The following is a 24481-nucleotide window of genomic DNA, read 5'->3' as shown; positions in this document are numbered from 1 at the left end:
TTACCTAAAATTTAATTATTATTATACACCTAATTTTTTATTAGTGTACCTAAATAATAAAACTTACTAAATACTAAATCATTTCGTCAGGATGCCGTTGTCAGGATACTACTGCTGAGGACTAGTTTTTGTCATGACCGAGGTTCGATCCTGTGTTTTCTTATACAGAAGGGTTGAAGATATATCAGTACGTATGCATATAATAAAATTAAATTGTTATATACACGTAAATTAGAAATTATACCAACAAACAGTAATTCATGTTGAAAAAATTAAAGAGTCTATGTGATCTGATGTTTTTATCAAAAATATTACACAAAATACATTAGAGTTTTTATCTAGAAATGTCAATAAATAATGTACATTTGAAAGTTTATAATAATTAATTTCATCATCCCCCACGAGTGGCACAGCGGAATGTCTGCTGACTCACACCGCAAGTCTGAGAATTGCGTGTTCAAATCCTCGTCACATTAAACATGTTCGCCTTTTCAGCGGTAGGAGCGTTATAATGTAACGGTCAATTCCACTATTTGTTTGTAAACAGTAGCCCAAGCGTTGGCGGTGATGACTAACTGCCTTCCCTCTAGTCTTACACTGCAAAATTAGGGAGGGCTAGGGTAGATGGCCCCCGTGCAGCTTTGCGCGATATTCAAAACAAACCAAATCATAACGGAAATTACCCGTAGTGACAACACAAAATACATTACTCACGATGGTATAAAATACCTAGATCTGCGTCACCAAAGTTTATGCATAAATATTCAAACATGTCAATAATAGTAGATAGACTCCTACGAAGAACAATAAAACATTTTGATAAAAATGGAGAAAAAATGAACTATTATGTGAGATCGATAGATTGAATATTCGCGCAAAGCTACTCGAGGGTTATCTGCGCTAGCCGTCCCTAATTTAGTAGTGTAAGACTAGAGGGAAGGCAGCCCGTTATCACCACCCACCGCCAACTCTTGGGCTACTCTTTTACCAACGAATAGTGGGATTGACTGATACATTATAACGCCCCTACGGCTGAAAGTGTTGGTACGACCGGGATTCGAACCCGCAACCTTCGGATTACGGGTCGAACGCCTCAACACGCTTAGCCATGTCGAGCCGGTATACATTAGATTAATAACTAATAATTAAAGAAATAAAATAAAAACAGGCCACCTATGAACTAAACATCACATTAGTGAGGAACTTGAAAATAAACATTGAAAGGTAATTTACGTAAATATTTTTAGCTGATCCCCTATTATGGAAGTGCGATTGATGGAACTGTAAAGAGAAATGATATGTTCTTACCAAATACATTGGTGAATGATGCATGAACATTGCACTGATAGGGGCCTGAGCAAGTGCGGGTTACTCTGGCTCTCATGTAATATTTATTGACACATTAAACAGTTCAGATAAACAAAGAAAAGGAAGAGGCCAAGTGCACTTGACCCTTCTGGGTATATATTAATACCCAAACGACGAGAGAGAGTGAATCGTCCGCAGTAATAGATACGTGTGTGTACAGGGTGTCCCAAAAAATGTATACGCACTTTGAATGATTATAAATACAATGTTTATTAAGATATATCTAGGTTTTATAATCCAAGTTTAAGAAGACAACTGTAGAATCTTTTGAGTTATCGCAGGTGTTCGAACTGATGACCGTTCTGATCCGGGCACTGCTGATAACGCGGTGAGATTTAACGAATCATTTTATTTGGTACTTGGGCGCATTCTCTTTCAACTGCTTCTCTCAGTTCATTGATGTTTGCAGGTTTTGTGTTACAAACCTTATCTTTGACGTATCCCCATAAAAAAAAAGTCCAGAGATGTTAGGTCTGGTGAACGGGGGGGGTAATTCACTGCTACCTCTTGGCCCAATCCATCTGTTCGGCAAAGTTTTGTCAAGATAGGCCCTCACATTACGATGGTAGTGGGGAGGTGCTCCATCTTGCTGGAAAAAAAAAACTCCTCATCTCCAAATTGCTCTCGAATGCGTGACACGCTAGATTCTTGCAACAAGTTCAAATAAACGAGACCAGTGTTTGTGTTTTCGAAAAAAAAAATGGTCTAGTTATGCCCAACGCTGATAATCCAAACCACACTGTTAACCACTGGTAAGTTTACGTGGTGTTAAACCGTAACAGGCGGGTTCTGATGAGCCCAGTAGGTGCAATTGTGGCGATTAACTGAGCCACTTAACTTGAATGCGGCCTCATCGCTACAGACAATCTTTTTTGGAAGCTGTGCATCCTCTACAGTTTTTGTCAGGTACCACTCACCAAATCCAGTCAGAATCATCTTCATTGAGGGTGTGGACTAATGCTGGAATAAAACTTTTCCAATGAGCGTGCTTCAATATGCGATGGACGCTCGATTTTGGGATTCCTGTTTGCCGAATAGATTTTCTTGGAGATCGGTGGAGACTTTCCCACAGCTCTGCTTCTCGTGTGGAACTGGTGGACGACTGCAGGCTTCCAGAACGCCCTTTATGAACGTCTTGAACAGTTCCATTTGTTTGAAACGTGTCTCTAATACGAGTAATGGTGAGTGGATATGTTTGAAACTCCTTTCTAAAACCGTCTTTACACTTCAGCTACGTTCTTACACTTCCAGTAACACTTTAAGATAACTTTCCTTTTATCAAAGCTTAGTTTTACTTCTTCCATTACTTCAAATCCGTTGTATCTGTAAAATAAGAAAGTTTGAGTTATAATCATTTAAAGTGTGTATACATGTTTTTGGGACACTCTGTATATATCCAAAACACATGTAATACAAACACACAGTAAATAATAATCTAAGCATAATAAAATTATTTATCAAGAAGCAAACACAACAATTTAAATAAATTATTAAATAAGCCCATAAGAAATAACAATAGGGAGCAGCTGGCATGGCTATTAACACTTTTATTGTTTGTTTTTAAATTTCGCGAAAAACCTACGCGAAAGCTATGTGCGCTCGCCGTTCCTGATTTAGCAGCGTAAGACAGGAGGAAAGGCAGCTAGTCGTCACTACCCACCGCCAACTCTTGGGCTACTCTTTTCCAACGAATAGTGGGATTGACCGTCACATTATAACGCCCCCACGGGTGAAAAGCGAGGATGTTGGTGCGACTAGGATTCGAACCCGCGATCATCAGACTACGAGTCAAACGTCTTAACCACCTGGCTATACCGGGACACAAGATTGGAAACGTGAAAAACAGGATTCTTTCTGAATTTAAAATTTTCTCAAAATACTTTCATTAAAATGTTTGTAGGTATGAAATGCTCCTTGTTTTGGGGACCTTACGTATAACGAGTTTGTATAAATTTATCTTTAATTTTAAACGATTTGCTTCACCAATATATAATTCACCACAATTTAACCAATATTCTGAAGAATATGTTATGTTTGTTGAATTGCAGTTTAGCAAATTATTAAGAAAAAACAAAAATGTCTTTATTATTTTATTTATTGTTTTTATAGTTTTCATACACCGAAATTATACAAATGTATTTCTTTCTTTCGCAACAGAAAAAAAAATCTTCATGACGGAAACCCCACTTGAAATAAAAATGTATCTCAGAACGGCTGGTATGGGTATTAATACTTTTATTGATAAGGAGAAAACAACGTTCCGAGGTCATCGTCAGGTTAACAAAGATAACTTAGGAAGGTAGAAACGTTGTTTTCTGCTTATCAATAAAAGGGCCCGGCATGGCCAGATGGGTTAAGGCGTTCTGAGGGTCGCGAGTTCGAATCCCACTCGCACCAATACATGCTTGCTTTTTCAGCCGTGGGGGCATTATAATGTTACGGTCAATCCCACTATTCGTTGGTAAAAGAGTAGCCCAAGAGTTGGCGGTGGGTGGTGATGAGTAGCTGCCTTCCCTCTATGAAATTAGGGACTACCTGTTTTTGTGCCAAAACAAACAAACAAACCCTCTAGTCTTAGATGATTTCTATTGTAAATTCTCTGTATTTTCAAATATTTTTCATTATGCATTTAGTATCATTTTACAATTATATTAAGAACTTTAATGTCTCATAATCTAGTTATATCAAATCCCATACTTAAATTTATCTTTAAAAAAATCATTGTGTACGAGACATATCTATACCACTATTAAATAGTATTTCATAAGTGTAAGTAGTTTTACTATACAAATTATCAAGAAAACCTTTAGATATGGGATTGAGAATGAACTTTCAGCTTCATTTATAATAAGATATTATGAAACTGTATTTATTTCTATCTTTTAACACGTTTAATTATTTGCATATCGACCCATCTCTTTGTACAGTTCATCTGTGTCTTTCTCACATTGCAGGCTAGTCCTCGAAAGAACAAAGCCAACAATAGACAAGAGGTAATACTTTTTCACATTCCTCGCATCTCTGTTTATTGTTCAAATAACAATACCAGTGGTATTTTACTTACTGACTGATAAAAAAAATATACAAACAATTCACAACACAAGTATAATAATGTGTTTTAGATTTTAAAACTACTAATTAGAACACCATGTTTCTCTTCCCATTTATTCAAATGACATACGAACAATGTGAAATATTATATCGTGGTCAATGTTGCTTACTTACACCATATAGTTAAACATGAAACAATGAAAGAAAACTGTACTTTTAAAACAAGTGTTGGTCACAATGAAGAACATTGTAAAATGCCTTCAATATTACATCTTTAACCAATTATAAATATTATACTTCAACCAGTAAGAATTTACACATTTAGTTTATGTAATGTAGATTGTGCTTAATAGTATTTTTCATATATTATAGTAAATAATTCAGAAAGACAAATAAACATAAAATGATATTTAAAATATATTACTTTTATACTTTTATCATATTATTAAAGTTATTTGTAGAAATAAAATAAATAACAAATGTCCACACAATAATTTAACAGCTCATGTTCTAATAATTAATAATCTTATTTACTGAATGTAATTCACATTTCACTAGATGTCAGGGCAGTTTAGGTGTATGATGTCACCCTTATAGTGTTTTCAATAGATAAATAATTTATGCACAACTTGACTTTAATAAAAAGTAAATAATAAAACAAATTAAATTATTTTTATCAAATAACGTGAAACTTTAGACAATTAAAAGTGTTTGTAAAATAGAAATTGGCCTATAAACTTAGTTAACACCATTGTGTTATTTAGTAGCAAATCATATATTAAGACGTTCTTTTGCTTAAAGTTTTTATTGGGGTCAAACCCAACAACTATGGGGGTATACGTGGTACTATACTTCTATGGCTTAGGGTCCGTATAGTGTCCTCCCTATTAATTGTATGACCCTGGCATGTGGTCATCAATTGTATACCCACACAGTGAGTTGGGGAAGACCTCTAAGTATTCTAAAAGTAGAAAGAAAACATATCTTTTATTTGTTAGACTCAGTTATTAAAAGTACGATAAAATTTATTGATGTTGAAATTGGTATTTTAAGATTTTCGTTATCCGCCACTGCAGGGGAACAGTTCAATTTGTTCTTTCTTATTAACTGAGAAGCTCCGGAAAGGGGCTCTCTGTGTTTAGCACACATTTAGTATCTCAACTTGTTTTCAAGCATTGTAAGTCCACAGACATACCACCATGCTACTGGGAAGACTGGTTTCCTCAAGGAACAAGTCTAGTAAGTGGATTTTTCTTCAAAATCATTGTTACGCTAAGAAATATCTTCCGTAAGATGACAAACTATGCCACAAAAAGCAACAAAAACGCTTGTGAACTTTCGTTCCAAACAAATGTGATGTCAAAGAGTCATTTTACATGTACTGCATGATAACAGTAGAGTCACAAATTAATTATAAAACACGAAGTACAAGTTCATGACAGGAATAAGAAACTTTCACCATTATACTTAACTAAATGTTTTCAAACGGAACTTACTGGCTCATATCAACTTACTTCAGTTGAAAAGAAAATCTCTATAAGGTCCGGCATAGCCAGGTGGGTTAAGGCGTTCGACTTGTAAACCACAGGTTCGAATCCCCGTCGCACCAAATATACTAACCCTTACAGCCGTGTGGGCTAGCTGCCTTCCCTCTATTCTTACACTGCACAATTACGGACGGCTAGCGCAGATAGCCCTCGAATAGCTTTGCGCAAAATTTAGAAACAAACAAAACTTCTACGTCCTTCAATTCACGTTTTGTTGAAACAAATAAGTAGAAGGAAATGAGAACAAAAAGGTTAAAAACATAAAATCCCATGTATGGTATTATACCCAGACGTACTCCTATGCCACTGGGAGAGTTACTTAACATTAAGAAAATCATTTGTTTTAAAAATTTATGCCAGGCCAGACCATGAGATTAATAAACCTCACTCGTGTATCACCTGTTGTGGTGGACACAGAACACCAGATTTCCTACCCTTGTGATAACGTTTGTGCATAGTTCTTGTCAATTCGACAGTCTCTATCGCACTTTCTAAACCTGATATATATATATATACCTACCCCACAAAAGAGCTTCGTGATGTGTTTACTGGCGCCGCCTACCTGCAGCTGAGGGAATTCGTTCCAAATTTGAGTTCTCAACAACACGAGTGTTTAAAATAGTTTCTATTTACTGGTGTTTGTGGATATTTTTCAGACACTAAAGTAACTCTTGGCATATTGTACATTGTGATAATTCTCTCCTAACTACAACTAGGCTCCAAGACCTTTATTCTGAGACGCATATCAACAATACAATAAAAAATACTTTGGCGTAGAGGTCGCACCAACTAAAACGAGAAATCTGTAACCCAGAAATTCATGTTAACACGTGAATATATTATAGTGGTATTATTATTGTTACTATTGTAGTTATTTCTTGGTAATCGCAGAGCTATACAGTAGGCTATCTATTCTGTGTTCATGGAGGGGACTGGAACGACAAAGTTTAGCCTTATAAACCTCATATTTTTCTACTATCCAGCGAGAAATATAATACATGCATTCAACTAATATTTATAACAACAGATAAAAATTAAATGTTCTTTCAAGATTTTCTTTTTGTGAAAGTATTGCAAATAAACATTCTTTACAAGGTCCCTTGGTGGGTCAGTGGTAAAATTACAGACTTACAACGCAAAATCCGAGGTTAAGTTCTCTTTAGTAAATACGGTAGAAAGTTGATTAGAACTTTGCTTAATTAGCCAATCAAATGCCATCTCTGATGGGATGACGGTGTGGCTATCCACTTAAAATTTGGGAATAGAGACCTCCATTAATGGACAAAACATATAGCCCTATATTTTTTCAAGCAAAGCTCTGGAGGCTAACCGTTATATCTGAGGTTTAAAATATTAATTTATTCGAATTTTGTGTTGGACAGAGTACAGATACTGCACTGCAACACTTTGCGCTTAACAACAAACAAACACTTCCAGCTATGAAACAAGACCAGATGTCGTTATTACTCGATAACCTCTTAATGATTTAGTAACTGTTTTTTGTGATTTTGATCAAAACAGAGGTCGAAAATCTTCTCTGATAATGTGTGACCTGCCATCTAGTGAGTAAAATAAAACGTAATGACTACATCTGTTTGTTTTTTAGAGATCATACACTTGTAAAATAGGAAATAAAAACATATGGAATGGTAGTTATTCGTAAAATTTCTATGAGGTATATGTAAAACGAAATAAATTTGCTAATCAACGTAATGATTTAAATCGTTTTAAACACTATCCATCTACACTATCACTTTACTTGTTTACGTACTTTTTACTGTACCTAATATTTTGTTTTTGGATACATTTATAGCAATTCTACGAATAACCAACGATTTATACTTTTTGTTAAAAATGTGATTTTACCCTTTGTATTAAAATTAGATTCTGTTTAGTTTCATCAAGGTTCGTGTTAAGATTGCCAATTGTTTCTTCTGCTGCATACCTTGACCACTGAGAATGTTTCGTTTTTTATTTTTAACACGCTTCAAAGTATCTAGTTATCTCATGATGTTCCTGTTGGACTTGTGTTGCCATACACATGATGTCAACATCTTTACATCTGTCCTTCTTCCATTGGTACTGCTCTTGCTGTGATGGAGACGTTACTCTCAGATTAGTAAAGCTCAAACGAATCTTCTCAAGGCCAGATGGTTGGGTCATCTTGCATCTTCCTTTAATATTCCGTTTGACTTGACATTAGCAAAGTCTGGTTTAAAATGCTTTGTGGTTTGGTTCCTTTCCTCTCTTGACGTTCTTTGGTTTGATGTTTTGTCTTCTCATTATATTATGAACGATTTTTTGTTCCAGTCCTGCTTATATTATACCTAATTTGTAATTTCTTTATCAACAGGTCTTACCTCTTATGCGGTATGTCGGTGTTGCATTTCCCCTGGAGAAAAGTTGTATATGGATTATTGATCGTCTTAGCATTTTATTTGAGGAAAGATAGGGCTGAGCTTGTCTCGTGGCTCTCTCTACATTTATATTCTGATAATAGGTATCTTGAGATTTCGTGTATCAGGATAAAATGTTTATAATTACTGTTTATCTTATCTGTGTAATGTCTGTTTTGGGATGGCAATCCCTGTTTGTCCTTTCTTTCACTACTCGTTGGGTGTGGAACTCAGGGTTTTTAGCTCTCTACTTTCCTTGTTGTTTCCCATGTACTTGGATTCTCTTCTCCAGTATTTCCAGCTGTTCATCATTGTCAGAGAGGTTAGTGGTTTTGATGTTTTGTCATTGTAGAATCATTTTCTTTATCATTTACTGGTCTCTCGACATTTTCACTAAACTGGGGAACATCAACTTTATCAGTTGATTACTTTTGCAACATCAACTGATTTTACAGTAACTCCAATTAATGAATTATTTTATATGGCATAATTTATAAATACTCATAGGTAATTGATTATATTGATTAATCAAGTTAATTTTCCAGTTCTATAAATTATCATTTATACAACTGAATATGGCTAAGAGCTACGGAACTTGGTCTTAGGAAAATTTAACTATCACGCTTGCTGCTATAGTTTGCTTACTTATAGCCATTCAAGAATTTGTGCAACTTCATTCAGAAACTGTATATTTTTGCCAATGCTAACAATTATTACCTTTTGCTAATATAATCAAGTCCGTTTTGCAGAACTGCCTTATTACTAGTCAAATTTTCTTCTAGTCTTCCATTGCAGTCAACAGCAGTGCTCGTGACACTCTCAACACCAAGTCCACTGTGCTCACCGTAGTCACTCAACTCTTCTTCTTCGACTCCATGCTCAGTTATACTACCACTGGTGCAACTAGCTGTGTCACTGCTGTTCTTCTAAGTCTGACTCAGAATGACCTGAATCATTGTTTTCATAACACACAGAAATTAGTTAGCAATTGATAATGACAAATTTTTTGTCGTACGTTTATTCGACCAAACACATGAACTGGTTTGAAATGATTAAAAAAGGCCACTGATTTTATACTTTACATAGAACATGAATGATAAGAACTTGGAGGTCATAAACAGCACAAGTACGTCGTATACCATACACCTAAATATATCAAAATAATATCAGGATTTCCTAAAGCCTTTTGAGATGTTGACCCCTTTAGAAATTTATAAAGCGGTCACTGATTCTCAAATTCTTAGAACATAAATTAGAAGTGAAACTTCAAAATATAATCAACTTTTATGATGCAATCATTAGGAAACATAAAATGTGAAAAAAGAATGAGGTTTTCTCTAAAAGTTGCCTGATGAATATCGGACTGTAGGGTTCAGAGTTTGAGTCCCTGAAGTTTCTAACATTAAACGTATTTCTCTGTCTCTTCAGAAGTCCAACCATTTACATGACTAATTGCAGTTTTAACAACATACAAACTTGGAGAGTCATACAGCAGTTAGATGCATAGGCCAACTTTAGCACAGGAGTTATTTCTGTCCTCCTATCAACACTTAAGTCCTTATTCACCCCTTTACAGTCTCACCAAACCAAGGGGATCAATATCAACCATTCTGGGAAACCCTAATTTACATGATAAAGAATTTTGACACACATTTGAGAAATTACAAAGTTTTATATTTAAATATCCATAACAAAGATATAAATGAAAAATATAAAATTATTACTGAAATAAACCTCAAAAATGTGACAAGAAAAAACAAAGAAATAATAATATCTGATCTATTAGAAGTCATAGAAATGAAGAAGATAAATTGGAACTATTTTAAACTGTTCTGGTCATCGTTATGATGAAGTCCAAAACTTGATAAATACCATTAATAACTTTAATCCAACATGAGGTTGTTTGACATAATCTATTGCAAAACATAAATTATTTTCAAAGTAAAAAAGTCTCTGTCATAAAGAACGTAATAATATTGAACAATTTTATACAGAAATAATACAATCTGTTAGACACTTTAAAATATATACTTACAATATTTAAAAATACCATGCAATGCATCTGAGATAAATAATAATGATACGATAAAATCTGTGTCACTAAAGTTACTAATGACCAGACAATATTTTTTATAGAAAAGCTGTATTTTATACAAACAAAATTGAAAATTACCAATCCTGAAATTTTTTTTAAAATAAAAATATCATATTAACATTATTGTGAGATATCTAACCAGTCACAAGTTGAAATGGTGAAATGTATTAAAATCTTGAAGAATATTTATCTGGGAAATGTAATGTGACATCGTGGTTATCGTTAAGTTTCCACAAAGCTTTGTTAGCATTTAATCACTATGTTGTACAGCATAACTGTCACAGTTTTACATTTTAACATAAAGGGTGTTTTACCATTTCACTATGAATAATTTACAATTATAATATTTTAAGTACTTCTGGATATGAAATTTCATTATCTTGACTTCCAAATCACTTTTATAGTATTTAGTGCAAACTACAGACAAATACCCAAATTCAAACCTACAGCTTTATATAATTACATTTTCATGTTTACAAAATACAATTTCATGAAAGTTCTTAAATGGTGTCACATCTGTGCTAAAGTACAAACATTTAAACCTAATGGCTCAGAAGAGCTAATTTGACAAATTATAAACTGTGCCCAAGTACAACTGGTCACAGTGATGACCCTGTAAATATTTTCTGAAAACTGTGAAAACAGAACAGCTACATTTGTACAGATAGTTGGTGCTTTATTGACACAGTTTTGCAAGCCTGATAAAAGATATGAATATTCAATCATAATGAAAATAAATACATTTTTATTGAGATTTGTTGTATACCTTCTTCAGTAATTAATACTTTTCAAATTTTCTGGCTCTTTCTGTTACAAAGATTTATTCATAACCTACCATCATGAACTTTAACAAAGGTATCACCACCAAAGTGGTCAGAGTAGTTAAAAATATGTTTGCTAACCATATTCTTAGACTTGACCAATCTATCTTCACAAAATAACACGTTGTTTTACTATTCTTTGATTGTTTGTTTAAACAGAGTATTTGTGATGAAACTTAGTTGAATGGACGATAACTGCTGTAAAATCACAAGTGTAGAGGATGACATTTTGAAGTCTTCCACTTGAAGACGAGAGGTGGAAGACTTTCCAAATGTTATCATCTACACTTGTTTTTCTCCAACAGGCATTTGCCATCTATTCATGTAAGTTTCATCAAGTTATTTTACTTGTGTTATTTACATACAATAAACCTAACAAAATAAATAAGGATTTGAATCAAAATAATATATTGGTGTTACCTTCACTACCCTCTAAATTTAACTAATGTCTGGTCGTAAGAGAAACTTTTCATAGCTTTCAAACAGATATAATTTAATACAAAAAAACCTTTTAACAATGAGAAACACACCTAAAGAAACTAAAAATAAAAGTATCAGATCTCTAGTTTAGTTTTATGTTTACTAAACTTTTCACAAGATTCCTCTGTTCATCTCTGAGGACCTCTGCTTAAATATTTTACTTGCTTCACACTGATGGAAACAGTTTATAATATGCTCCATCTAATGGCATTCAAACCTTATTTGTAGCTATATTCTTTATGCTTTTCTTCATTGTAGTTCAGACTACATGCTGTGACATTATAAAAGGGTGGAATTGAAAAACTGTAATAATAAAATAAGGAAAGAAACATAAAATGTTTAATTATGTATTTAAAGTATGATAGTTTATTTATCTATAAACCAATGTTTTGGGATGGAATGAAAATTTGAAAATAATTTAAAGTCGCACCATTTACAAGAGATTCCCCTCAAAGCTGTATGCAAACAAGTGTTTACATTTTTTAAATTTTCTTTCCAATTTTATTTAAAAAATGTTACAAAATGATAAAATAACCAATTCTAAAGTATTTTGAGGTAGAAAATGTTGAATTAGAGTTTTCTATGATAACTATATTGGGTAAAAATCTTTTACCTTTTACTAATTGAACTGGCGTGTGTGTTTTCTCATAGCAAAGCCACATTGGGCTATCTGCTGAGTCCACCGAGGGGAATTGAATCACTAATTTTAACATTGTAAATCTGTAGAGTTACTGCTGTACCAGCGAGGCACTACAGAACTGGTAGTTATCTACTTTTATTTCATGTAGTAGTTAAATTAAAATAAACAAATTTTAACACCTTCACTTAATTCTGAATCTTCCTGACTAGTACTACACCTTCACTTAATTCTGAATCTTCCTGACTAGTACTACACCTTCACTTAATTCTGAATCTTCCTGACTAGTACTACTTTGTTTTCTTCTCCTAGACACTCAGCGACAAAGATCGTTCCTTGATTTTCTTTAGAAACCTCTGAAAAATAAACAAAGAAGAAGAAAGAAACAAAATTATTTTTCAATGGCACGAAAATAACAAAATTTACTAGCAATAAACAAAACAGGTTTTTTTTTCCAGTATGTCACTGTCCAAAGTTACAAAGTTCCTTTAAATAAGAGTAAATATGCATAAATTGTGTGTTTGTTTTGAATTTTGTGCAAAGTTACGTGAGGGCTATCTGAAGTAGCAGTCCTAATTTAGCAGTGCAAGACTAGATAGAAGGCAGCTAGTCATCACCACCCACTGCTAACTCTCGGGCTACTATTTTACCAACAAATAGTGGGATTGAGTCTCACATTATAACAACCTCATGACTGAAAGGGTGAGCATGTTTGGTGTGACGGGGATTCAAACCCGCGACTCTCGTGTTATGAGTTGAGTGCCTTAACCACCTGGCCATGCCAGACCAAATATGCAAGGGATCTTCAAGTCAATAGACAGGACTTAAGTATTTTATCACAGAATTACACGACCCTGACCATTATATCACACTGATTACAAATATCCCAGAACATTTTAACAAGCATCTCAAAATCTTTGGACCATCAGTTTTATTTGGCAGTCTCCACAAGGGGAAGTTTTAAGGTGTTAAACAGTTTTAAGAATTTCCAAAGACTAACTACCACATAACATTAATTTTTTTAAATGCATGTGACAATCATTCTCTTGTAATTCCATTGTTGGTTAGGGTGGTATTACTTTATTACTTGCATTTGAATATCACTCTTATACATTCTAAATTACTTTTTGTGTTACTACTTACTTACACAGGACCTCATGATTATAAAGAGAGCAACATGCCTACCTTAAGCTACAGGTTCAGTATGAGAAGTTAATTTTTTATTAATGGAAGCTCCTTGAAAAATGGCATACAAAAGAGATGATGAGTTAATAGTGTGAAACTGTCCTCGTTTTCTTGTAAGGAAATTTTTTATTGGAAGTAAAAAACTGATATATAAAATATTTTACAGACTCATCTTGTGTTATCCCTATTACTAACAGTAAACCTTCTTGAATTTACAATTGAAGGCAAAGAGAGCTTTGAGAACATGGCTGTATCATGCTAAAAATATCCCTGGAAAAATGTTAATTTACTTTATTCAGTGAACTTTCTTCAAAGATAATAACAGCTGGGGCAAAATCTTGCTATTTGCCAATCAGCTATTTAAGGGGGGAAGATATACATACAAACGTGATCACCAAATGGGAATGACTAGGGTTGTAAAATTTGTACAAGGATTATAACATAGGATGGGAAATCAAAAGATGGAATCTCTAACAGAAAAATGTAAAAATGTCTTAACTGAAGATAAATAGCAATGTATAAATAAACTTCTGTTTAATCCAGATTGTTAAATCCTCATTCTTCATAATGAACATTATGAAATGATTCAAGCAAATAACTCAAAATATTCAAATATCCTGTATCATGTTAAAAATTCAGTAAATTTTCTTTTTCCTTCACAATCACTGTACTTAATATCACATTAGGACATATGATTGCATGAACAAAAGAAAGAGGAACACTAAAAAATTTATCAGACAAGAATACATTGCTACAGCTGTACCAAACTATCCTTAAAACATCTCAAACTGAATGTTATGAAATAAAATATAATGCCACAATAATAATGTATGTTGAATAAAGTTGTGATGTTTACTTCCATAAAAATAATTTTACGTCATTATAAGCAGAAGTATCAAATGAGAGGAACATCTTGATATTGTGTCATAAAAATTGTCTTCTTATTTTAGTTGTTAAAAACAAACAGTAATAAAGGCTGTAGATTATATTCATCACGTTTTTTATGACCTACAAATGAAATGATGTCTGACAAAAGTACTTGAGGGAGAAGTATATGTATCTAGAGTTGCATAGTAAATGTTACTACAAAGAACTGTGACTATACAGCAATATCTGTAAGTCACACACAGCCTATAATAAAAACAATCTACAAAACATTTTTTGGAAACTATGTACTAGTCATTCTGTTAACAACTGTATTATTATTTCTTAACTTCAAAAAAAAACAACCAACATCTCATTAAAGTATGCTTGTTTGTTATTGGATAAAACAACATAGTTTCATATAATATAGTACTCGTAAATACATACAAATTACTGTTTAAAACATTAAAAATTAACACCAGCTAACAAAACAACACTAAGTATACAATTAACTTTTAATGTATTCTATCCATTCATCCATCCAATATTTTCAGAAACCAAAACAAGTAATAAATATACTGTGTACATAAACATGTAAATATTGCTCTATATACAACTCAAGCAAAAAAATGGTGTTATTAAATAGGATAAATTTACCAAAAACTTATAAACTGATTTTATGGAAATTGTTTGGTTTGCACACAAAAGGCACTTGAAAACTATCTCCCAAAAACTCAGCAACAAAGGTATAAACAGATAAGTTACAATAAACTATTTTGTGGAAAACAAATGTAACCCACAAACAAAAAAACATACAATGTACAACACAGATAAATATCTTTCTCAGTTACTGAACAAAAAACATTCCACAAAACTTGATTTCTTCAAACTGAAAAACATCAACATCTAACACAACCAGAAAAATAAGTATGTTATACAGTTTCTTTGTAGCAGTTATAAGTTTATAATGATTAATAAAATATTTTCCAAACACACACACACACACAAAAATAGTTCTGACTTGTTTTATTTGAAGTCTACTTATAAATATTATGTTTTAAAGTTAGTTTCTCTGATCAATTTTTATTATTTACACAAAAGCAAAAGCATGACAATATTATCAAATTTTATAACCTTTTAACTAGTGTTAAAATCCCAATTCAGTTAAATGGTTTTAGCTGTTTCCAGAAGTGTAAAACTAAGCATAAAGAAGCACTTCATAGTTCAAAACATCAAAGCAATATACACATATTTACACTAATTATTCATGTCCACAGTAACATACTATTCTGAAAAAAAATTGCCTATGGTCAAAACAAAGTAATACAAAAGGCTGGGACAAGAAACAACTAAATGTTGAACATTCAAGAGTAAGCAGTTTGAATCATGATGTGACCATTGAAGTCCAACCTGACAAAATGGATTGTAAACAACTAAGAGTTTTTGTGAAAACATTTAAGAAACACAGAGGCTGATACCTTACAGAAGTTTCCACCCTTCATGATGGTTATTAGCTTACAAATATTTTGAACCCTTAAGACAACTAATGGTCACAGAAAATGTTAACCCTTATCACTAATCTCTGTAACTGTTGAAGGCCTGTGCAAGGGAACTTGCACTATCATTAACAAATTGTTTTATATTAGTTAAAAGGCCACTCTGACTTTTTTTCACAACAAATAACAAAAACAAAACATGATAATTTTTTACTCACTATCTAAACATGGCTATCTTTTGTTAGAATTTTATATTGCTCTGTACCTTTTTCATTTGTCTGAATCTCTTGAGTATCTAATATGATTCACAATAGGTATTCCATGAATTAAAAAAACAACAACATGATATAGTACTATACTTGTACTAACATAAATTAATATGTAAATCACGAGTACTAAGTCTTCTGTTTACAATCAGTAACAGGAGTAATGTTACAAAAAAATTTATCCTTTTCCCATTTGTAGACTATCCTACCAAACATTTCTTACAAGCATGAGATGTGCAAGATTTATTTCAAAATAAACTGAACACTGGCTTTCAGATATATGACAAGTAAAATGCACAACTTTAAATGTTTCATAAAAGTTAAGCACAACTAACTGCAAAGTCCTTTTCCCATTTGTAGACTATCCTACCAAACATTTCTTACAAGCATGAGATGTGTGAGATTTATTTCAAAATAAACTGAACACTGGCTTTCAAATACGCAGCACGTAAATATGTTTAATATTGAGTAAAAACCAGCTGCCAGCTCTAAGTGTCTGATGTAAGTAGAGGATGAAAAGTCTGTTTATACAATGACAAACAAATTATACTACTGTGTAATATTACTACAGACATATTTGTCTTGTATATGTTACAAACAAATTGAATTATTCTATAGTAGTAACATCATATGCTCTTCTGCATTAGTTTGGTAAACAACTTTGTCAAATTATTTAGCACCACAAAACAGTCACCTTATAGCAACATCAAGGTACAGCACAGTGACAATCATTTAGCCACTTTTTCATGGTTGTAGTACTGTTTGTTTGTTTTTAGCATCTCCCACTACATTAGAGTATTACCATATTAGCACATAACCATTTTTTATTCCCTTGTCATAATACTGTGATTTTCTAGTGTCTGCCATTAGGTTGCAGCAGTTGTGGTATAGTAACAATCATTTTACCATTTATGGATTATTATAACACAATGTATTCTTAGCACCCTTCATTATGTTACAGCATACCAGTCAACTATACCTAAATTATTGTACATTATACTAACTGTTCTCTCCTGTATTGTCTGCTTACCATTTTACTTCACCACATACCAGGTTGGCAATTTTACTTTGCATCCACATGAAAATGTTTCTTCCAGTAATAACTGGGACCACACTTGAGAAACTGTATTAAGTACCATTCTAAAAATCTCATAAAAGCCCTTGGTGTTTGTTTTGAAAACACATCTTTACAGATATTGTTTATACAGATGACTCTCTTAACACAAATATATCAGTGTGTTGAATCATAAAGAAGACAGTTTAGATCTATCATAGCTGCTATTTATTATACTACAAGGTTTGTTTATATTCTAATATCTGTATGTAACTTTACAATTAGTTGTTAAGTTATATTCAGAAAACACAAGGAATTCAGTTGTGTCACAACAACAGTTTATTAGATGATTCAAGTTCATTTTCTACTATCTATATATTACCTTGAGACCAAACAGTTATGAGCTAGCTATTAAATCAAATGGAAAATTAGAACAGAACTATTACATGTACCACAATAGCAACATGTTAATTTACCTAGTGATTTCTTTAAATGTCTACATTCATACTATAATGAAGTTTTTTTCCCCTAAATTTCTAAATCAGCTAGAAACCTTATGAATTTTATTTTTTTTATATTAGAAAATATTTCAGTGTTTGTCTTATATTGTAATATTTTACTTATAATTTCACTCAAGGTATAATTATTAATAGACTAATACACTAAAATCTGCCAGACAACACTGACCCGTGTTTAATGTCTTTTTTTATTATTTGTGTTATGATTACAATTTAATTATAATATCAAACTTCCCTCAGAATCACACTTTCCCTATTCTATAACATAATAAATGGGCTAAACAAAAAGTGATTTAAAACTGAGAAATAAAGCAACACATGGGTCAAATAATTTTAATAATTTAGTGTTATAAACGTTTTTGTCTCTCACAAAATTTTAAAACTATATAGCCAAACAATTAAAAACTGGTCAATATATTTTGTTAGAAATAAGTAGAAAGTGCACTTCTTGGCCTAATTTCCTTGTAAGGCAAATATTAATATGGTAAGCTCTGCTGCTAGAACTATCCATTTTTAACAAAACTGTGGTAATGATGAGAATCTTTATATTTTATTAATGTTAACTGAAAGCCTGGTTCAGTCACTTCTCAGAATAATTGATATCAATGTTCTTGACATTGAACAGTCACATTTTACTAATTCATTAAACACACAAAAAACTGAATGGATACTTTCCATCAAGCCAGTAATTATAGGAAACCAAAATATGTAACAAAGGGAAGAATTAAGTACAATTATACTAATCACTGTTTGATGTTAACTGTCTGAGCTGTTTTAGGGCAGTTTCTACCAACTTCTTCTTGTCTGCTTCTCTCACCCTTAAGGGAGTAAAGAACATTAATTCACACTAAAAGTATGGATAGGTCAAATTAATATTTTAAAAAATTAGTAAATTATATTATTAAAATTGTACAAATCCTTTTCATTCACAAGCCTGAACAAGACCTACCTAAAAAAAATAAGACCCTTTAAAAAATGTTGCATTATTTGAAACTTGTATTTTTATCAATAATTTTATTTCTAAAACAACTTGAAAGGTAGTTATACACTTTTCATAAATAAATAAACTTTGGTTCAAAAACATGCATTATAAAATATAAAGTGTAAACACACCATTGTAAAGTAAAAAAAAAAAAAAAACTTTTTATCTTTATAACACAAATTCATCAATCAATCAACTCTTTTACAAGTCTGCACACACACAAATTTGCCCAAAACAATGTTTTAGGTAACACTGCATAACAAATCATTTGCTACTAGAGAAAACTCAAGTGATTCTTGGTAGTTAAATAGTTTTGGTTTCAGATATGTAATCAAAATTTGTCCATCACCTCTAGATTTTAAGATACTGTAGTATCTCACTACTTTATCAACAATATGTGTAATACCATACAATCAGCTCAGTTCAATAGGTTTATACTGTGAAATTAAGTTTACATAGAAAGTTTAATGAACAAAAGGAATAAATTTTGATAACTTCAAACAGTAACTGTATTGTATTGGTGTAAAACTCCATATATATTGTTTATATGTGCTACTTGTTCTTGATAAAATTATAATGACTTGCACCAATTTTGCTTCATTCCCATGTTCACCTTTTCTGCACAGGAATATTTGAGGAGTCCCTCAACTGAGCTTAAAATGGGCAGAGTGATACACCTCTCTCTCAACTGCTTTTCACTCACTCACTCAGTTGGTTACTTTGTCTGGCTCTGCCCACACTCAAAACAAAGTCCATCTTCCTCACATCATACCTGTGATATAATCACTTTCACTTCAAGTAAAGTCCAAAAACCACCTAAACAGTTTATGCTACATTTGTCTTGTACAGTTTCCAAATCTGGCTTCACACAGTGGCTAAATAAAAGAAGAGCAATTGTGTCATTTACAATTTCAATGATACAGTGTGAGCCCAAAGATCATCTAACTTACTGTTATTTTTGCATTAATATTTCTGGATATTCAGACAAAACTAAACAATACACTAAATATCCAGAGATTGCATCTGTGATGAAACCAGTACCTCATGGGGATGATTTTCTTGTGTCACATCCAGCAGCAAAGTGGGAAATAGAAGTTATACTGCAAAAAAGACAATGAATCATCTTTACTTCCTTCATTTAGTAATTTTACCCCTGTGGCATCTCAGCATAAACTGCCTCATCTGATCACACAAGATGAACTAAATGATCAGATTTGTGACTTGTTTTATACTGAAACAGCATGGGGAACTTTCATTTACGGCAATGGAATTTATCATAAAAGTCTTGCTTCTCACTACAGCATGCAAGATACTTTGTGTTTCTGTACAAATGTTGATGCACTAATTGAAGAATCAAGTACTGATTATACTCTCAAGAAAGAAAACATTTTACCAATACATCTAAAGTTAGTGTGAAAACTGTGCTTTTACATAATGGGAACACTAAGCCATTGGTTCCTGTTATTAATGCTGTGAACATAGTAGAACATGCAGCTTATACCTGAAGCAATCAAATATCCACTACTGCTAAGTCTATAAAGTGAGTAAACCAAACACTGTAGCTTTTTGTCTGTCTGGGATAGCCAATATCATAAAATTAATTTAAAAAAAACGGAATGGCCAGTGAGAGAATTACGTTCCAGGAAAACAGAAAGTTGAGTTCCAACTTTCAGTGAATCATCAAGATATGTTTCTTTCATCACTCCATCTATCTTATAAGTTTCAAAAGTTAGTGAAGTAAAACTAAAAGGTGGTATCTTTGTTGGGCCACAGATTTGGGAAGTGCTGATGAATGGTGATTTTGAAACACTACTCAGTCAGAAAGAACTTACTGCTAGGAAATCACTCAAACTGGTTGTTAAAGTTTTCTTAGGAATTTACAGAGATGAAAACTATGTTGTGATGATTAATGATATCCCTGAGAACTAGAGGAAAACTGGGTCCAAGATGTCACTAAATTTACACTTCTCACATTTTAATTAAGCTTATTATCAAATATCTAGGTGCAGTGAGCAATAATCTTGGTGAGCACTTCCCTCAAGTTATGTCTATAATAGAACAGTAATATCAAGAAAGACAGTGGAATCCTGTGATGATGGAAGATTACTGTTGATTCTTATAGCATGAAACTAAAACATACATAAAAGATACAACAAGTCTGTCAGGTATTTTGTAAAAAGAAATAAAAAATAATACCATGATGAAAGTTTTAAATATAGCTTAAGTGTATTTTCAGTATATAATTACATGTTGTTTTGAACATTCTTAAATGCAATTTTCAATAAATAAATAAAGTTATCAGAGTGTTATTTTCATAATATATAAGAATATTTAGAATAAACCTAACATAGCTCAAAAACTAGAGGTGATCAGTAATATTCAACAATTTTTTAGAATCAGGATCAACAAACTACTCATGAACAGTTGTATTTTTATTGTGGTAGAGAAGCTTCTTTTGTGCACAGTGTAACTTCTAAACATATAATTACTGTGACTCAAACACTTATATGCTTTACATATTTCTACAAATTACTTTCATTGAATGACTTAAGGATATTTCAACACACAAACAAAAAACATGAATTTTATCTCATAACTAAAAGCTGGTAGTTAAAACCATATGTAACTTCTGTTATAAAGAAGCTTACACATAGAACAACCTTAAATATAAAATTTTCAAAATTACTTACAGATCAACCTATACAAAATATATACTTCATGATATTCCTACAAGTATCTATATTCTTAGTTATGCCAACTAACAAGACATGCTTTAACAGATATGAGGTGTTCTTTCATTATAAAAAAGCCTAGACACCTAGTTATCATAAAAAAAGGTGAGGAAAACTATCGTATTTATATGCAAGAAAGTATCAATTAATTGTGCAAATTTGTGGTAAGCACTGTTAAATATATGAATAAACAAACATTCTGAATTCAAGTGGTTTTCTACTAAATGAAACTAATTATGGCTAAATTAACTAACACATTCATGATTATTAACTTCAAAATGTAAAATAGAATTTTAATTATAAACATTATACCATAAATTTAAGATTTTATTTCTATCTACCTTAGAAAAATAATATATTGATAATATTTATCTACTTTGTATTCAATGTTTTATTACTCTCACATTACACGTGGAGATGAAAATCTAAGAATGTTTATTTAATTTGAAGCATTGGAACCTATCATCTTGTGAATATGTGCAAATTGTATGCATGTATGATTAACTGACTACACAACAGACATTCAACTATTATTAAACTCTAGACAGTTAAAACTGATTCATTAATAATTATGGTATTAATACAGAGAATTCTCAGGTTATGTTTAATATATTACTATGATACAAAACATCTATGGAGAGAAACTTTTTGGTAATAAAATCTACAACTTTTTCCAACTTCTGATCAAAACAAAATACCTACATAGTTCAAATAAAAATTAAATGAGTAATGAATATTATGTACATCTAACATATCACCATACTAATGATGATCAGAAGGGTGTCATGGAACCCTCAATGCAAGCAAAGTTTTTGCTATAATCCCAAACACAAGATTCAGCTGCTTAGAAGGTTTAGTTTTGTTCTAAACACATACCTTAAGATAACAATGCAAAATAATCCTCATAAACAAATATATAATAATCAAACAATTTAACCAATACTAAAAATAAACTAACATTAAAGAAAGAAAAAATAAAACATTACTTTATTCAGAGTGTACAACTATTTATCATCTTACCTTCATTCTTTCTAAATTTGTATTTACACCTGTTAAAGGCTAGTTGAGAAACTAAATAAGACTTAACTTTTAATTTAAAAATGAAACTTGACATCTTGCAGGACATGTCTTGGAGTAAGACATCAATAGTATCAGGTATCTTAAGGGCAACATATGACTAGGTAACTAAACATACAACTTTTAAGGTGGCTATATGTTTTCATTTTCCTTTTTTAAAAATCAAAACATGCATAATAATTATTGGAAAGACTAACAATTTATAATAAAGCAGTATAGAGTGACATTTAACTTTGATTACTTTTATGTTCCACTTACTTTTCAAGCAGAACTACAGCAACTTGTGGGTTTACCCTTCAATACTTACTATTTTCTTGTCCATAGTCATGAAAGTAGGTTGCCCAGTCCCATGTCATGAAAAGATCTAGAAGTTATAAGAAAATATAACTAGAAAAATTCTACAAGAAAAATTCCACTGCACCAAAATAAAGTAAACTGTTATATGTAAATTAACTAACAAAAATTACAAGAAGAAGGAATTGTACACCGTAAGTCAGAAAGTAATAATAAGAAATCAGTTTTAGTGAAAGGAGACTGATGGACTCTGTGACTAAACTAAAATAATTGGAAGATGTGATATCGAAAAATATATGTAACTATTTTATGTAGTGGAGTTTCTACAGTTAATACATCTTTAATTATATTTATTTGTTTGTTTTTGAATTTCATGCAATGCTACACGAGGGCTATCTGCATTAGCCATCCCTAATTTAGAAGTGTAAAACTAGACAGAAGTCAGCTACCTATCCCTAATTTAACAGTGTAAGACTGGAGGGAAGTCAGCTAGCTATCCCTAATTTAACAGTGTAAGACTAGATGGAAGTCAGCTAGCTATCCATAATTTAACAGTGTAAGACTGGAGGGAAGTCAGCTAGCTATCCATAATTTAACAGTGTAAGACTGGAGGGAAGTCAGCTAGCTATCCCTAATTTAACAGTGTAAGACTGGAGGGAAGTCAGCTAGCTATCCCTAATTTAACAGTGTAAGACTGGAGGGAATTACGTACTTTACATTCACATTTAGACACAACTAGCTATCATCTGATCTTAACATTAGTAACGGAAGGTGTATTTAATGGGCTAAATATAAGCATTGGGTGTAAAACATTATTGTAACAAAGGCTTAGTTGAAACACTACTCCACTGAAACCCTTGGTAATTTTTATCTTACTTTTGTCTATACCTCAATGTTAATAAACAACTGAAAAAAATATAAATAAAATGCTATCTAACTTATCATGGTGCAATAAGTGAGCCTAGGGTATTATTTGTTTTATAATTAAGCTTAAAAATGTACTGTGCAATAACTTACTCTAAGCTCAATAAAGACAAAATATCAATTCTAAATCTAAATAATTTCTGAATTAAATTGTTTTGTTGTATCACCAAAGTTAACGAGAATAAAAAACAAACCAATATGTATATTAAACATTCACAACATAAATACCATAGTTGACCTAACAATATCAATTGGGAGTTTTGTTACAAAACAATGATATAAATTGTAGACCATTACTATTAAAACAAAGAAGCATGACACAAACTGTTTATTATATATATTAACACCAGAGGGACATTTAGAGTGTTCCTTCTACCACACACATTATACTCTTTAACACTGTAAATACGTGACAGCCATAAAGCTTCTTATTTCCAAAGAATGCAACATGTAGATCTTCAATGTTTTCAGTTTACTAAAATGTTTAGTTAAAATAAAGTTATTTCAATTTTTAAGTCTATCTCATGCTACGTTTATCATTTTTATAAAGTACTTCATAACTTAATGTTTCATGAAAAATTCAAAATCTTCCTATTAACAGTAAGCAGCGCCAATCTTTATACATATACTCAAAAGGTGATATACAAAACTGTAACTTTTATCTCTGTATTTCTATAGACTGATGGAACTTTTA

General features: G+C 31.9%; 2 long non-coding RNA genes across 36 annotated transcripts in view; one reads left to right on the top strand and one right to left on the bottom strand.

The window, feature by feature from the left end:
* LOC143226270 (uncharacterized) overlaps positions 1–24481 on the bottom strand; it is an 86237-nt gene that overhangs the window by 18556 nt on the left and 43200 nt on the right. For 5 of the 35 annotated variants that reach the window (XR_013014494.1, XR_013014523.1, XR_013014522.1 and 2 more), the window contains 2 exons: positions 22877–22933; positions 12520–12751 (listed from right to left, as the gene is read on the bottom strand). This is a non-coding gene — a long non-coding RNA (uncharacterized LOC143226270). Of the gene's footprint in view, positions 1–1368; positions 2692–8255; positions 8761–9079; positions 9310–10336; positions 12062–12519; positions 12752–16158; positions 16375–18510; positions 19533–19801; positions 19861–22827; positions 22934–24481 lie in introns of those variants that run through there. The other 30 variants (XR_013014498.1, XR_013014504.1, XR_013014509.1 and 27 more) reach the window with 27 other exon arrangements.
* LOC143226269 (uncharacterized) lies at positions 2436–10189 on the top strand. The gene is made up of 3 exons (XR_013014482.1): positions 2436–2549; positions 4323–4361; positions 9145–10189. It is a non-coding gene; the product is annotated as an uncharacterized LOC143226269 (long non-coding RNA).

This window comes from Tachypleus tridentatus, chromosome 9, assembly GCF_004210375.1.
Source record: "Tachypleus tridentatus isolate NWPU-2018 chromosome 9, ASM421037v1, whole genome shotgun sequence".
Lineage (NCBI taxonomy): Eukaryota > Metazoa > Arthropoda > Merostomata > Xiphosura > Limulidae > Tachypleus > Tachypleus tridentatus.
This window is presented reverse-complemented; position numbering and strand designations above follow the sequence as displayed.